The sequence below is a fragment of the Antechinus flavipes genome, chromosome 2, assembly GCF_016432865.1.
Source record: "Antechinus flavipes isolate AdamAnt ecotype Samford, QLD, Australia chromosome 2, AdamAnt_v2, whole genome shotgun sequence".
NCBI classification, from domain to species: domain Eukaryota; kingdom Metazoa; phylum Chordata; class Mammalia; order Dasyuromorphia; family Dasyuridae; genus Antechinus; species Antechinus flavipes.
The window spans coordinates 379,289,008-379,307,162 of record NC_067399.1 but is presented as its reverse complement, the minus strand read 5'-3'; the positions used below and the strand labels follow the sequence as shown (position 1 = coordinate 379,307,162).

General features: G+C 33.7%; 1 pseudogene; it reads right to left on the bottom strand.

Annotated features, from left to right (window-relative positions):
- Nucleotides 1–16,528: 16,528 nt before the first annotated feature.
- On the bottom strand, nucleotides 16,529–17,532 carry LOC127546717 (DNA-directed RNA polymerase III subunit RPC3-like; annotated as a pseudogene).
- Nucleotides 17,533–18,155: the final 623 nt, after the last annotated feature.

Below are 18,155 nucleotides of genomic sequence, written 5' to 3'. Positions count from 1 at the left end.
TAGAATATAAAATAAATTCACAAAAAAATCCTTTCTTTTTATTACCAAGAAAACCACAGAAGAAAAGAAAGAAACATATACAACAATGTTATGAATATAGCATTTCACAGAAATAAAAACAGAAAAATGATTAGAAAGATATTAAATATTAATTGTTGAAATGCCAACATAATTTTTAAAAATAATACTATTTAAAATAATTTACAAATTCCATGCTATAAATTGGGAACTCTGTTCAAAGGACTATAAAATTGGCACCTAGCAATAAGGAAAAGGAAAAGGATCCATATTTACAAAAATATTAATAGCAGCTCTTTTGTAGTATCAAAGAATTAGAAACTGAGGAGATGAGCATCAATTGAGGAATGGCTGAACAAGTTATGGTATATGGATATGATGGAATACTGTTGTACTAAAAGAAAAGATGAAGTGAGTTGTTTAAAAAAAAACGAAAGCCCGGGAAGACCTATATAAAGTGATGCAGAATAAAATGATTATGACCAGAACAATATACATAGTAATAGCAATATGTAAATATAATCAGTGGTGAAAGAATACATAACTCTAATCAATTCAATTATTTGTCACAATTCCAAAAGTTTCATGGTGAAAAATGCTGTGCACCTCCAAAGACAGAATTAATAGATTCAAATTGCAAATGAAACATATTATTTCCTTTATTTTTCTTGCTTTCTACCTCCCTCATCTCATAACATGGTTAATTCAGAAATGTGCTTTAACATGACTTCAAATGTATAATTGATATAATATTTTTTATTCTCTCAGTGAGTTAATGAAAGATGAAGTAAGGGAGAGAATTTAGAATTAAAAATAGTACCATGCCATTGCAAAAATTATCTTGAGAAATAAAAAGTCAAGAAACTCAAAAGAAATTATAAAAATTGAGAAAGAAGAAAACTTAGATGTATAAGATCTTATGCCATATTAATAATCAATAAAATATTTGGTCATAGTTAAATAATAGATAAATTAATAAAGAAAACAAATTGTGTATATAAGACTCACAAGGAAGTAAACATAGTGGCATGGTGTTTAATAAATCCAAAGACTACATAGACAGGAGAAGAGACTCACTATACTAAAATAAAATTGGAGTAAAGCAAGAATGTCTATTATTATTATTACTGTTATTTGATATCATTTTCTAGTTATAGCAGTAAAACATGAAAAATAAATTGAAGCAACAAATGTAGATGAAGAGAAAACAAAACTATCATTATTTGCAGAAAGCATCCTGGCTTACTTAAAAAATTCCAGAAAATCTATTACAAATTAATAGGAATTATTACTAACTTAAGAAAAATATCAGGATATAAAATAAACCCAAAAAAGTATCAGTCTATCTATATATTTCTAATAAAATCTTGCAGAAAGTGATAGAAAAATATTCATTCAAAATAATTATAGATGTATAAAACATCTAGGAACCACTTATCAAAAATATGAGAGAATATAAGCTTAGTACTACAAAATAATCCTCTTTGCACTGATATCACCATTTCCCCAAGGATTCTGCTTCATAGAGATCTGGAAACTCAGGCCTCAAATTATAATAGAGCAAACTCAATAGAATAAATGTTGCTTCTAAACTGATATACTTGGAAGTTTCCAGTCTCACTTGTTTTATCCAAGTTTCCCTGGTCCTACCAGGAATCTTTCATGGTTGCAATTATGTGGCTTACAATCGACTCTTTTGTGTTATCCTATATGAGATAAAAGAATTTAATGTTGTTTTCCTTTGATTTTAGAATTTAATTTGGCAAACTTACTTGTTAATGGATCGTTCTTAGGAAAGCTATGTCTGCTTAGAACAGAATTGCTTTAACCTGAGGTCCATGAACACAGATAGATAGGTAAATAGATATTCTAATAGGTAGATAATTATATTTCAAGAAGATTGGCTTCTTTTGTAAGCCTGTGAATTTTACTTTATGCTTTTAAAAAATTATCCTGAGATAGAAACCATAGGCTTCACCAGATTGAGAAACATCTTCAGGACACACACAAACACACAAAAAAGTTGAAGAAGAAGCCCTAGCTGTTTACGCCATTCACTGGTTTTGTATATGCATTGTTTTTATTAACTTACTAATGTGCTGTGCTTTCCTTCATTCCAGCCATCAATGTCAGTAGAATATGAACTTGTAAGGGAAAGAACTATCTCACCCTTTATATTTATCATCTTAACATACCACAAAGCCTTACATATAAATGCCTAATAAATGCTTGTGATTTGACTGATTGAAATGTAGCATTATGATTCCTTTCTCATTGCAATGGATTGTTCATTTTTTCAAGCATATTTGTGTGAAGAATTTGTTTCTCTGTTTAGAGCTGTTTAAAATTAAGTTTTAATTAGAGGCTAAAATTTCAATGGCATCAAACTTTTTTTTAAAAAATTACCCTGATTCCTGGTAGAAGAGACTGTGCAAGCAGCTTCAAACATGGTAGAAGCAACAATGGAGAATCTCCCTTGTAATGATTAATATCAGCTCCTATTTCCTAACATCTGATTGGGGGGAATGATTGTAGGACATCTATGCTCTAGTTCTACCTGCCAAAATCCTCTCTTTCCATCAAGACCAAGTTCCAATTCTACTTTCTCCATAATCCCCCTTTTATTCTGCCCACTGGGAATGATTTTTTCTTCTTAATTTTTTCATAGTTTTTTATAAAGATGATTACTTTGTACAATTTTTCTAATTTGTATCATGTTTGTGTCTTATCTATTATAATCTATAATAATTGTAATTATAATCTACTGAAATCTTTGTGGAAGAAGAGACTATCATTTTTTATCTTTGTGTCACCAGAATTTATTACAGTGGCCTCCCCATTGAAGGAGCTTAAGAAATCTTCACTGAATTGAATTGTTATTTGTTGAATTCAAATAAATACTGCTATTTCCTAGGTTTTTCTCTTTCTTTCTGATGGACCTCAAACAGAAGAAACTGAAAAGTTAGAAATATAACTAAATTCTTTCCCTTGAGAAGATAAAAAGTATATAAAACTTTATTCTACTAAAAAGGAAGAACCAAAATTATATGTAAACTTACTCCAAGGATATTAAAAATAAAGTTGACCTGAGGTTCTAAATAAAGGAGTGGAAAAACTAATACAGTGAGATATATACAAGAAACAAGGTTTAGGAAAAGGAAAAGAACAAAAATGTATATGCCAAACTGACTTCAATTGAATTGAATTTTAAAAGGGTAAATATAGTCCTGTTTTTTGTCTCAAAAAGCAAAAAACAAAAAAGCAGAGAAAAGTCATGTAAAAAAGTATAGCAGGATATCTAAGAAAAATAATTCCGAGAGCATTTATAGATAAAAATGGAAGCAAAAAAAAAGGAGGAAAATGGAAAAGATTTCCAAAGGTTATTATAATAAATGGTTTTTGCCATCAAAGATAATGGAATTATCAAATAAGTGTACTTAATAAGGGAGATAAAAAAGACAGTTAATGCAATGCATGAATTGAGGTCATTAATAGGGAAAAATATAAGCTCTAACAAACAATAGTCAAGAATGATCTATATTTTTATCATTTCAACATTGACCGAAAATAAAGAGAATATAAATTCTATTGTGCTTTGTATTTGTTGGTTAATGAAAATCTATTTGATTAAATAGAATAAAATTCTACCCTAAAGGATCTTTTCCAATAAGGTTTCTATCATTTATAAGTAAAAATTAATCAAAATTACTTAAAAAATATAACTAAAGTCATCATGTCAAAACATCCTGTGATAGAGAAAATAATCAGGAAAGGCATTAAGCAAGGAGATAAATGCCTACCAAAGATATTCACTATTGTGGTAGAGGAGATATAGTGCATAGAACAAATTGGAAACTGATTCTCTGTGGATGTTAAAAGTATCCAGATATCCAGATTCATGAATGACATTGTATTTCATTGTAAATCTTCATGGATGACATTTGTAATCATTCAAAAAGAGTTTGGTCTGATCATCCACCAAGGAAAGACCAAGAGGATGAAAACATTATTTCTCTGATTATGACATGAATTTGATGGGTGAACTTATATCACTTGTCTATTAGAATATATCTGTGATAAATAGTACAGATAAATAGCAAATCAAGCTCAGAATTAAAAAAAGAGAAAAGTATGTTGGTCTTGTCTTTAAAAAATTGGAAAATTCCTTCATTTAGGGTCATTGAATATGCATGGAAATAGAGTCATATTTTAACCCCAACATTCTACTGGTGTTGCAGCAAAATATAAAATACAATAGTCTCCACATAAATGAATATCATACAAAAGACAATTAAGTGTTGTGTAGTAAATTTGAGCAAAAATAACCAATATAACCAATAAGGAACTTCAAAGAACAGGAAGAAAAGATTATTTAATCCTAAAAATGTGTGGTAGGAAGCAAATATACACTGGTCATGTGACAAAAAGGGATGACAAATGGATGGCCAGAGTAACTTCACTAGTAACCTCATGATATTAGGAGAAAATTAGAAATTCTTTGACCCACAGCCGTCCAGAAGTAGAATAACCTACCTCAAGAGATGCTATATTCTCACTTTGTAGATATCTTCATGTTCTTTTGTGTATAGATTCGATTAGATCACTTCTGAGGTTTCAAATGTCAAATTCTTGAATTCTAAATGAAATATCTCTAATAGGTTGGGTAAGCCTCCAATACATAACTTATAGATCACATGGGGAAAAAAATGAATGGATTGTATCATAAAACAACACTCCCAAGTTCATGAGATCACAGACCCATTTGGGAATTTAAAAAATTTGAAAATATGGTTCTGAAATGTACCAGGAGCTTGGATGAACACTAAATATATTCTTTCTCTAACTTGGTAAATTCAGGGTGTTAAATTTTGTTCAAATTGAAAAACAAACAAACAAAAAACAAAGAGAATAACTAGTGACTCATGAGCAATGTATTTTACTTCACAGTGACTCTTTAAATATTATTCCATATTTTAAACTGCATTTTAAAATAGTGATTTACTGGGCAAATTGGCAACTTCCAGCAGGCAGTTGCTTCAATGTAGTCCTCAGGAAACATAGAAACAATCCCACCTGACTCAAAACAAGCCAGATACCAGTACTAGTATACCAGTTCAGTACCAAGTAACCTGCCAAATCCCTACAGCCTCCAACAGTGCCAGCTATCCTCCATCATAACCTGTCAGCACAGTACCAGACATGAGAGTCTCCTGTAGGCCTTAGCATAACTTCAGTGCAGCACTAGATTAAGATACAGCCTGTATCCTCTGGCACAAGAAACCTGAGACAGTGCCCCTCCTACCCTGGAAACAGAGCTCAAATTAAAAAGAAATTTTTACAAAGACCAAAAAAAAAAAAAAAGCAAAAGCAAAAAAAGAATTTGACTACCGAAAGTTATTATGATGATAGGAAAGATCAATTCACAAACGCAGAAGAAGGCAACGATGTCAAAACACCTATGGGCTAAGTTCCAAAGAAAAATGAAAAATAGTGTTAAACCCAGAAAGAACTCATGGAAGAGCTTGAAAAAGAGTTTAAAAATCTTATGAGGGAGGTAGAAGGAAAATTTGGAAAAGAAACAAGAGTGATACAAAAGAATTGTGAAAAAAAAAAAAAAAGGAGTCAATAGCTTGAAAAAAAGGGGGGAGGGAGGAGAGACTACTTAACTAAGGAATTGGCCAAATGGAAAAAGAGATACAAAATCCACTGAAAGAAACAATTCATTAAAATAAATTGGCCAAATTGAAAAGTACAAAGGGTAACTGAGGAAAAGTTAGAATTAGGAAAATGGAAACTAATGACTTTTCAGAGACATCAAGAAACGATCACACAAATTCAAAAGAAGGGAAACAAAATAGAAGAAAATGTAAGATACTTCCTGGGAAAAAAGAACTGAATTGGAAGATTCAGGAGAGACAAGAATCTAGGACAGTCAGAATCATTAGACTACCTGAAAGTCATAATCAAAAAAAAAAAAAAAGACTTGAACAGCATTTTTATAGAAATTAAGGAAAACTTCCCTGACATCCTAGAATCAGAGGGTAAAATAAGTACTGAAAGAATCCACCATTCACCTCAGGAAAAAAAAGAACCCAAAATAAAAATTCCAAAGAACATTATGCCCAAATTATAGAATATCAAGTTAAGGAAAAAATAGTGCAAGTGGCCAAAAAGAAACGAATCAATATCAGGGGACCACAAACAGGATTATACATGAATTAGTATCTGTAAACAGTAAAGGATTGGAAATCATGGAATATTATATTCCAGAAGGCAAAGGACATAAGATCACAACCAAGAATCACCTAATAGGAGAAATTAAGCCTAATATTTCAAGAGGGAAAATAATCTTGCAATAAAATAAAAAGAATTCAAGCTTTCATATATTCCTTAGACCAGAACTGAACCAAAAAAAAAAATATCTCTAATATCAAGATCCAAGAGAAGTCTAAAAAGGTAAAAAAATAATAGGGAGGAAGGAAAGATAAGGGATTCAACTGGTCTTAATTGCATAAAGAATCAACTGAACAAGAGATAATTATGAAATACAAAATAGATAATTTTTGATTATGCTAAATTAAAAAAAAACTTTTACACAAACAAAAACAATGCAAACAAGATTAGGAAAGCAAAAAGGTAGAAAACAATCTCTGCAGCAAGTGTCTATGATAAAGGCCTAATTGATTTTAAAAGAATATAAGCTATTCCCCAATTGATATTGGGGATATTACCAAAGGATATTATTAGGCAGTTTTCAAATGAAGAAACTAAAGCTATCTATAAGCATATGAAGAAGTACTCTATATCACTTTTGATTAGAGAAATGCAAATTAAAATGACTCTGAAGTATCACTTCACAGTATCAGATTGATTAATAAGACAAAAAGAAGAAATTATAAATGTTGGATAGGATGTGGAAAAACTGGGACAGTAATGCATGTTGGTGGAGTTATGAACTGATCTAAACCTTCTAGAGAGTAATTTGGAACTATTCCCAAAGGACTATAAAATTGCGAATCCTCTTTGATCCAGCAGTATCACTGTAAGATCTATATCCTCAAGAGATCTTTAAAAAGGGGAAAGGACCCACGTGTGGAAAAAATATTTATAGCAGTTCTGTTCATGGTGGCAAAATATTGGAAATTGAGAGGATAATCATCAATTGCTGATGGCTGAACAAGCTACGATGTATGAATGGAATGGAATACTATTATGCAAAAATAAATTATGCAAATTTCAAAAAAAAATCTTGAAATACTGGTACAAAACTGGTACAAACTGGTACAAACTGATGCAAAATGAAATGAGCAGAACCATGAAAACATCGTACACAGTATCAGTAACATTGTGTGATGATCAGCAAAGAATGACCCAGCTCTTTCAGCAACACAATGATCCAAGATGAGTACAAAGGTCTCACAATGGAACATGATAAAGAACTGATAAACTATAAATGTAGATTTAAACATGGTTTTCACTTACTTTATTCTTATTTTTTTTCCTTTTGATCTGTTTCTTCTTTCTTGATTGTGACAAATATGGAAATAACTTTTACATGATAGCACATGTATAACCTATGTATATATCAAATTGCCTACTATTTTTGAAAAAAAGGGGATAGAGAGAAAAAAAAATGGAACTCAAAAGAAAGAGACAGAAACAGAGACAGAGAGACAGAGAGACAGAGACAGAAAGAGAGACACAGAAAAACAGAAACAAAGGGAAAAAGACAGAGAAACTTTATCTAAAGGCCTGTCATATGGAAGAAAAAAATAAGATGTATGTGGAATTGTTTCAAAGGAAAAATATACAATGAATGGGTAGAAGTGAAAAGAATCCAAGATGGATAGACAGGGGATGTGATCTAATCCTTTCTCTAGAATTTAGTCAGTTTACTCATTGGGGTTTCTGTTTCCTCATCCACAAAATAATGGGTTTATGCTAAATTATCTCAAGACCCCTTATAATTCTAAAATCTTTAATGACACAGGAAAGTTTCTACCCAATCAAGAGAAAATGTTCTAAAAATCAGAGCTCTCTACCTAAAAAAGTAGTAAGTTTCCTGCTCCTGTAGTTATCAAAACAAGTCAAGCACATAGTAGAGAAATTTTCTGATTTTAAAAGGTTACATTAATAGATCTATAAGATTCAGCTAACTAATCCTAAGATTATATGATTTCCAGGATAATATTCTAGGACTTTGCTATCCTGAATCTCTCAATTCAGAGCATCCTGCTGTTGAGAGTGGCTCATATCTCCCAATTACTCTGTCCCATTCCTTTTCCCATTTGTTTTCCCCAAGGATATAAAACTGCTCAGACAGGGCTCTTCCCTGCCTTTCTATAACCCTATGTATACTTTGAAAACTCTCAAAAATGTCATTAATTATAATGATAATGACACTTTGTACTTTTATAGGCTCTTTCATCAGAGGATCTCTGAGCACTTAAAAATATCATCTCATTAATCCTCACACCACCACCTGGGAGACAGCTGGCAAGTAAACTTATCCCAGTTTCACAGAGAAAGGAAGTAAGATACACAGAGATATTTACAGACTTGGTCCAGATTGGACAAAGTCCCTTTGCCTGGAGCTCACTTAGGCATTCTCTTCTAGTTGCTATTAATGAAGGAAAGAGCATTAAAAAAAAAAAAAGTCAGGGCAAAAGGGAAAGCAAGAGGTGGGAAATGACAAGGGAGGAGACATAGGTGGGGGGGGTTAAATAACACCAAGGCAAGTTAAGTAGTAGAATTAAAGCAAAGAGTTAGCTAGGATAGGAAAGTTGTGCATGTGTGTATATATGGGGGGAAGGTAAGAGGGAGGTGTGGGTATGGATGTGTACATATATATCTGTGTATGTATATATCTATATATGTATACATAAATATGTCCTTGGTTAACTATAGTCTGCTTGGAGGAAGTGGGGAATGATGAAAGGAGAAAAAAAGAATAAAGTAAAAAAGGTGAGCAGCAAAGAACAAAAGAACCTATAAGTTGTAAAGAAAAGATGGACACTCGTGAATATAATTTCTTCTACTATTATATATCCTTTCTTGAACTGGTAATTTATTGCTATATATTTTGAATCCTCCCTGATGTTCTGCTGGGCACGTGACAATGTTCTGTTTTGTTTTGTTTTGTATTCTTTTTTCTATTTTTCTTTTTTTTATTATTTTTAATTTTTAAAAATTAAGTTTTAAGTATTCTCTGGTTTATTTTAGCATTCTTTGAGAACTTTGTTTTTCATAATCCAAATTCATGGGTGTAAAAGAGGCGTGGGAGGGGAAGAGAAAGGTAAAGCACTTTAATTGGTAATAAAGTTATCAAATTGTGTTTTTGTTTTGTTTTGTTTTGAGTTTTAGGTTGCTTTTGGGGAAGGGAGGGGGAGACTTGTGATTTTACTTCTATAGGGAACCTCTGAAGAGGAAATGTCTTCTCTTGATGCAGATGGGAAATCAGTCTACAATTTATTTCCTTAGAAAGTTTCCAAGGGGTATTGAATGAGTCCTTCATAAACATAACCTTCCCCTCTTTTTCCAATCTTCTTGTAACTCACATCCCTTCTTACCACTAGTACCCTCCCCCCATACCCCAGGAAACACACACACACACACACACACACACACACACACACACATACTGTGGACCAGTAACACTGATCTTCTTGTTATTCCCTTAAAAATAAAAATCTATCTCAACTCTAGGCATTTTTTAAAGGAAGCCGCTCCTGATCTTAATTAGAGATTTTGATCATCTGCTATTTATCTTGTATGTAGCTTGTTTGAACATGGTTGTCTACATGCTTTCCTTTATCAGACTGAGTTCCTTGAGAGGGGAGACTCTCTTTTGCCTTTTTTTGTATCCTCAGAGCTTAGCACAGCATGTGGTATGTAGTAGGTGCTTAATATATATTTACTGACTGACTAACAGAACAGTGTTTGTCAGTAGTGCTCTATCCACTGCACCACCTAGCTGCCCCTAACTCAAGTCTTTAAAAAAGAAATTGGCATTCTTAATATGATAGTTTTGTAGTTTTACTTTAAAGAGAACAACACATTAGTAACATCAGGAAATGTCAGGACTTCAACTGACATTAGAATCATGATACTAAGACTAAACTAGGGGCCTTAGAATCAGAAAACTGTGGAATATTAAAGTTGGAAGGGACCTTGATGATCAACTAACCCAGTGGTTCTCAAACTTTTTCCCAGTAGCAGAATCCTTCAATTTAAACAAAACTTTGAAATAATCCTTATGGTAAAAGCCACCAAAAATATTAGTTTAATGCCTATTAACAAATAATGTAAGATTCATTTCTTCTTAATTGAAGAGTTTCATGGCTTCTTACAGCACAGTTTGAGAAACACTGATTTATCCCATCCTCATTTACAGAAAAAGGAATGCAGGGAATTGTGATATTAAGTGAGATCACACTTAAGATATTAAGTGAGGTCACACAGCTAATCAGTGGAAGCTGGAAATAGAATGCAGGTTTCTTGACTCTCAAACCCGTTTACTTTCCACTAAATCCCATTTTCCAGAAGGAAGCTGTCGGAAATCTATTTAAAAACATGAAATGAGCCGGTCAAAAATCACCTCATCTCCAAAGGAAGGTGATTTGTGTTAAACAGAAATAAAAGAATTGAAGATTCGTGTGACAACAAGTCTGAGTTGTTGGAGGCAGCAACCTAAGAACCAAACTGGCAAGGATGACGGTCTCTGTTTTGGGTAGAAACAGGCTTCTTTGACTCTAAGAATGTATTCAAGATATATAATAGATACCTGTCTGATATAATTAATTATATTTTTCCTAAATTTAACATTGCCTGAAGGGAAAAATCATTTTGCTTGGTAAAATCCCTCATGCCACACAAAGTCTGTGAAAGAGCCAGATTTAATTGCTGTGATAAAAACCACAAGAAAGACCAGGTTTGCATTAAATCTATAACCACATCTACTGAAGAATAGCTTTAATCACCTTTGAAATGGTGACCACAAGATAATTAAAGGGAAAGTGTGCTCATTGGTAATTATCCAGGAATATCAAATCTCCGTTTATCATGGAGTCCAATTTAAAATATCTTGGCAAGGGATTCATTCCTTACCCCCCACGCCTCCCCAACCCCCTTCCTTTTAAGCTTAGGACTTCATGTTCCATACCCAAGAAAGCTGGGTCTTTGTGTCATTTCATAGTCCACTAATGCATTTCCATTTAGAAGGGGCTGTGGCCTCCCTTCACTGCCCGTATTATTCTCATGAACTCATCAGATAAAAGACAACAGAAACAAGTCAGAGCATTTACTCTCCACTGACAAGTTTGTTTCTCCATAAACCTAAGACTAACCATGGACTTTAAGGTTCTCACACTGTGAGTCTCCCACCTCAGAGAGAGAAAAAAAAAAAAAGATGAAGAAAAAAGAAAAAGAAAAAAGGGAAAAAAACTTAAGTGACTGAGGAAATGTAAAAAGGGGAGGGAAGCCCTTAAACCAAGTGTGTAAATCACGGTAGGCTTGTGATTTATGTTAACTTTAACTGGGCTTATTGTGGCTCCCCAGATCTGGGCTCACCTTCAGGCAGAAATGGAAACCTGTGGGGTTACATTCTTTAAAGGCCTCAGAAGCTTTGTTCCAGACGATTACTCTCAGGCCTCTGTCTCCTCTTTTTTCCTAGCCCCTCCCCTTTCCTCTATCCACTCTCTCTCTTTTTTCTCTCTCTTCTTCTATTCTCTCTTTCCCTTTTTTCATTGAATCTCCTCTCCTCTATCCCCCTCTCTTTCTTTTCCTCTCTTTCTTTTTTCTGCTCCCAACCACGCCTTTTTATCCGTTGGGTTCTGGAACTAATATTGAATTTGTCAGAAGGCTTGGATTCAAGCCCCATCTATAATTCTTTTTTATCTTGTTACCCTGGGCAAGTAATTGCCTTTCTCCTGATTTCATTTTTTCTTCTGTCAAATGAGCTGAGTGAACTAAATGAGCTCTAAGGTAATTTCCAGAATTGAATGTCTGATTTTCTGAGATCAACAAATTGGCATTTATCTTCCATATCCTTTCCTTTCTGCCACCATCAGTAATTGAAGCTAACAATTCAAATGTGTTCACAAGTTACTATCTACTCTGGCTGCTAACCCTTTATATAGAATGAAAAGCCCTGTGCATCCTTCTCAAGCCCTGAGGTATCCTGCTGCATCAGAGTCTGTCTGCTTTGTATCACCATATCTCCTTTAATCAAAAAGAAAGAAACATGCATCCTCCTCACTTCTGACTTTCAGGATTCCTGGTTTCCTTCAATATTCAGCTCCAGAAAAGCTTTTATATGAATCTCCTCTTGTTATCCCAAACTACCAGGGTATTTCCTTACAAAAGGTGTATGCACAATACTTGGCATATGGTAAGAACTTAATAAATTATATTTTAGTCAATATAATTTAGGTAGATAGATACATACATAGATGATTTGAGAGGTAGACTGATTGATTGATATACTTGTTATCTTCTCAGTTAGAATATAAGTTCCTGCAGGGTTTGTATTTTTCTTTTCATTTCACTAGTGCTTGGCATAGTACCTTGTACATTGAAAGCATTTAATTAGTATTTACTGAATCAATTGAATGATGGTCTAACCAAGGTAAAGAATAATGGAAGTAATAGTGCAAACACTGTAGTGCTATTCACACAGCATAAGATGACAAGATTTTTAGAGTTTTTTGAGCAGCCACATCACAGTATTAATTCTAAATCTTTTCCAAATCATCTTCTGTCAAACATGTGTACCCCATTTTGTATTCATGGAAGTAGTTAAAGAAAAACTTATATATAAGACTTTACATTCATTCCTAATACATGCTATTTTATTAGATTTGGCCCATCATTCCAGTACTAAAATGCCTTTAAACCTTGAAGCATTCATGTGAAATATTTTTGTATCATAGTTCTGTGTCATCCATTAATCTGATCTCTATCCAAGTAAATAATAAAAACATTAAAGAGAAGGTAGCCAAGTTCAGAGCTCTGGAACATATCTCTTTACAGAGACCATTCAACAAGGAGACACTGATCCTTTTAACAACACTCTTTGGACAACATCCTTCAGCCTGCTACTAGTTCAGCTAACATTTAGTTATTTACTCTCCAAGGAAATAATTGAGTTGATGTCAACTTGGATCTTTGGTAGAATGTTCTTGGGATCTGCCCTTGGCCCTATGCTGTTCAACATTTTTTAAAAAGTGATTTGCACAAAGTTATTGAAAATAGGTAGAACAATGGATAGAGTACCTAGCCTGGAGTAAAGATTAGTCTTCCTCAGTTCAAATGTCCCTCAGACATTTACTAGCTGTGTGATCCTCAGAAAGTCACTTAAATCTATTTACCTCAATTTCCTTATCTGTAAAATGAAGTGGAAAAGGAATCATAAACAATTTCAAGACAATTATGACAATTAGGACAAAACAATTGCCCACAAGACCACAAATGGGGTCCTGAAGAGCCAGACATACAACAAAATGAAGATGTGCTTATAATATTTTCAGACAATATAAAGCAAGAAGGGATAAAATAAGAGTGTGTTGAAATCATTTCCAACTGACTGCCCAGAGTCCAACATTAAATGTTCAGTGTGAAGATTTAACGTAAAAATCAAAAATCTTCCAAAGTTACCAATGTCAGCTTGATTTATTGTTTTGTTGATTGTCTAGTCTAGGGGGTCTGCAAACTACACCTGAGAGAAAAATATGTCCTGCTGTCTACTTTTGTACAGGCTAGGAAAGCTCAGAATGTTTATTTTTTATATTATTAAATACAATAAAACTTTATTTTAAAATGTAAAAGCCAATCTTATCTCATGACCATAATACAGATTAACCATTAAAATGTGTCATGCTTATTTTTTCCCCTGAAATGGTTGTTAAATATTTAATAGCATACCCCTAGACAGTATATATGTTATATTACAGAATTGAGTTAGAACAATGGGCTAAATTTAGAAAGATTAAATTTAATAGAAATAAATATAATGTTCTAAATGTATTTTTAAAAGAATTTCATAAGTATGGGATGGAGAAGATATGGCTAGGCAACAGTTTCTGTGAAAAAGATCTGAAGTATTTCACTATAATTCACTATAAGTAATTCACTATAATTAACCAATGTGATATGGTAGCCACCAAAAGCTGACACTCTCTTTCAGTACATTATATAAGTCCAGAAGAAAGTAGAAGTTTCTTTTTCTCTGATTTGCTCAAACTTCAACAGGAGTGCTATGCTCAATTCTAGACACATGTTAAGAAGGACATGGACAAGTTGGAATGAAACTGAAAGAGGATGAGTGGACTGGAAGAATATGCCATTTCAGGACTAGGTGATGAAATTGGGTGTGCATGTTATTTATGGCACATGGTAGCAGTAAAGTATTTGAATATAGGATATTTCACATTGGAAAAAAAAAGACAGGCTTCTACTATAGAGTCTCTCCAATGTCAGAACTAGAAGAAATAAGTTTAAATTTCTCATAAGAGGAAGATTTAGGCTTGATGGAAGAAAAATCAGTGACAGTTTGTCAGCGGTACTTGGTTTGATACTCTTTGAGATCCTTTGCAACTTTTAAGTTTTTGGGATCTGTGATTTTGAGAAATATTTGTTGTTGTTTTTTTAATATCTTGTTGAAACTGTGATCCATGGTAGCCATAGCATTCCCTTGGTCCATTAGTCTAATAACACTATTAAAAAAAGGAAACAGTTAACTTAATATGACATCATGGGCACCACAGAATATATGCCATAAAATAAGGGGACTGACTTAGATGATCTTCAAACTCTGAATCTATGATTCTATAACCATTTGATCCAATTATAACAAATCTTACATAAGAAGCCCTCTCTAAGGAAAGGATTTCCAAGTTCAAGTTAATAAACGTTGCCTTGTTCAAAGCAATGTTTCCTCCAATAAAATCCCATTGAAAATGTGGATTTTCCCTTGGAGTTTTCTGTAATAAATTACTATTGTTCTGTGTGCTAAAATATAAATTCCAGTCCTCATTATGATCATAGATTCAGAGCTAAAAGAAATCAGAGAAATCTAGTTCAACCTCATTACTCATTTTATAAGAATCTGAGATCCACAGAGGTAAAACTTGATCAACAGATTGTAAGAGTCTGAGGTAGATATGAACTCAGGTTTTATAACTCCATATCTAGTATCTTTTTTCTGTCATATGGTAATTGGATTTTTATGAAAATGTTGTTTAACTTTAGAGCCTTCATCTTTTAGCCAAGAATTTGAGACTGTAGTCCCACCCTTGTCACCAACTAGCTAGGTGGCCATGAACAAAGCCACTTTTCTAACCCCCAGGTTCCTGATTTAGAACATCAGAGTAATGGGATTTGCATTACACATTTACCTTACAGGGATCTTGTGAACATAATGCTTTGTAAACTTTCACCCACTTGAGAAATGGTATTTATCGTTACTATATATGTATGCAACTCCATGAGACTGAAAAAATCTTGGAAATGTAAGCCAGAAAATTGTCCCAAGCTGCGCACAGGAAAATGTCTCCTTTCACTATGAGTCTTAGGATTCCTAGACACTGGTAATCAAGTGTCACAAGTGCTAACAGTATGTCCTGTGATCTTTAGGGATTGAATTAAAAAAAAAAAACTTTTCAAGCTATGTCACACATTTAAAAACCAGAAAGTAAGCCTGCTGATGTATCCTAAGCACCACATAAATGACATTTCAAAATCTATTACAAATATTTGGTTCTGCTAGGAGAAACCAGGTTGAAAAGAACATGGGCAAAAATCCAGGAATGGATTGCAATAGATAGTGGATGGTTGAAGAAAAAAAGGTGAAGGCAAGAGCCATAGGGAAGAGAAGAAAATATGATGATTTCTTTGAAGGATTCTAATTAGGAAATAGAAGGTGGAATTTAAGCCTATCCAACAAACATTTATTCAGCACCTATTGAGTCAGTAATTATTGGGTGCTGAAGATAAAAATAAATAAAAATAAAAAGTTCCTGTCTTCAAGAAGCTTCCCTTCTACTCTGAGGAAACAACGGGTATGGAGGAAAGTGTTTAGTGTGGGGAAGAAAGGTGATGTAACACACAAAAAAAAAAATAGTCAAAAAGAACTCAAAAGACCTAAACTTCAATCCTAACTTTGTGACACAATTAATATCTGTGAATCTGAATTAATTCACACATAAAAGATAGGATGGAGTGGCAATAATTTCAAAACATACATAGCAAGATTATTATGAGGAAAGTAACGTGTTAGCTACTTACTTTCCTAAAGTCTATTAGGCAACTTTGGAAAAAAGCTAAAACAGTTCTGGACCAGCAGAGAACCACTTAGTAAGCTGAAGGAATCTCTGCTAGTGGTGCATAAGCACACTTCACATAGAGAACTCATTCCATAATCCATCCCCTAGATCACCAATGCATTGCTTTATAACCACTGTATAAATGTCCAATGAAGATTCATGGAACAATTCAGCCCAGAAACCTCTTCTGATCAGAGTAGGGTGGTCTCTACAAAGTTGACTAGAACAATTCTTTCTGATACTAGGGCTATAGCTTTTTTCCCTACCCCTAAAAGTACAACTCTAGCAAAAAAGATAGTTTCATCCATTTGGATCTCACAAGCCTCTAACGTGTTGATGTTATATCTCAGACTGTAGCTGCTGGTGTTCAGATGCCATCTCCTATAAATGTGGCTCTTCAGCCCCTGTGGCCTATATGAATGTGAGAATGGCTTCCACCCTCTGGGACTTCTCTAGCAGTCACTTGTTCTCTTTGTTCTCAAACTACCAGCTTTCTATCAAGTTGGCAATGCTCTTGCAGCAGTGCAGCAGCGTGTGGGCAGAGGAGAGGGAAGTCACTGTATACAGGTAGAAATCCAAGAGGTTGCAAGAGGTGTTTTGGGTATCTCCAGTGAGGAGATGAGGCTTTCTGATAGCAATTTATACGATATAGCCTTTGCTTCTTTAGCAAGAATTATGGCAAAATCTTCTATCTGTTTCTGCTTCAGGTGCTTTTTCTGCAAAATCAGTTGACATCTCCTGGTATAAGGACACCTAAATTTTTCCTGTATAATGGACTCCAGCATTGCCAAGGGCAGAGATACCAATATCTTGTGGAGTTTGGTGACATATATTCCTCTACCACTGTCACTTGACTTCTCAACAAACTTCAGAGGGTTATCTGCCAAAAGAGTCAGATACTCATCAATAACTTGCTTCCAGATATTGTACCCAATAATGTACCAGAGATCTGGAGATCTCATTCAAAAACAGAGGTTGAGAAAGGGGAGTACCAGAAAAAATGGTGATTTCACTCCTTTGAAGCCTGCTCCAAACACTCTCACTGTTGGTCTGATCCATTCTATTTGCTATTTTTGCTCACAATAGTCTAGTCACGAAAATGCTGGTTGAATTAGTCAAGGTTGGCCTTACATTTCACAGTGCAATTCACAGCCAAAACAGCAAAGACTAGCTTGCCCTCTTGGGTTAACCTCATCAAGTTTCCTGGCTAAAACAACTCAAACCAATTCAATTCAATAGACATTTATTAATCACATAAATGTTTACACCACCATGTTAGGTACTAGGGATTCAAGCAAAAAAAAAAAAACCTCAAATGAGATAATGTGTAATAGGAGACATGGTATTTCTTCAAGATATGGTTAGAATAGGATTGTTTATTTTGAAGCCAGAGAAACAGAATTCAAATCACTGATCTGCCATTTTACTCTCTATGTGATCTTAAGATGAGCACAACCTCTCTAGACTTCAATTTCCTCATGTAGAAAAGCAAAGAGTTTAAACAGACATTATAGCATCTAAAATCTCTTCCAGCTCTAAATGTATGATCCTAAGAAGATTTCAGAAATCCACAATTATATAGCTGAATGCTTCTTTCATTGGTAGTATGTACATTTTCCTTCTCTGGCTTTATAGACAATCTTCAAAAATGGTTTTGAGACAACTGGAAAACATCTGTAGCGTAAAACTCAAAAAACACTGAGACAACTTTTTGTGTGAAAAGGAGGGGGAAAAAAAGGTTACTATGGCTAAAAAAATCATCACTTTGTAGGCATCCTGTTGATAAGGCTTTTTATGAGCTAGCCTTGTTGGTGGAAA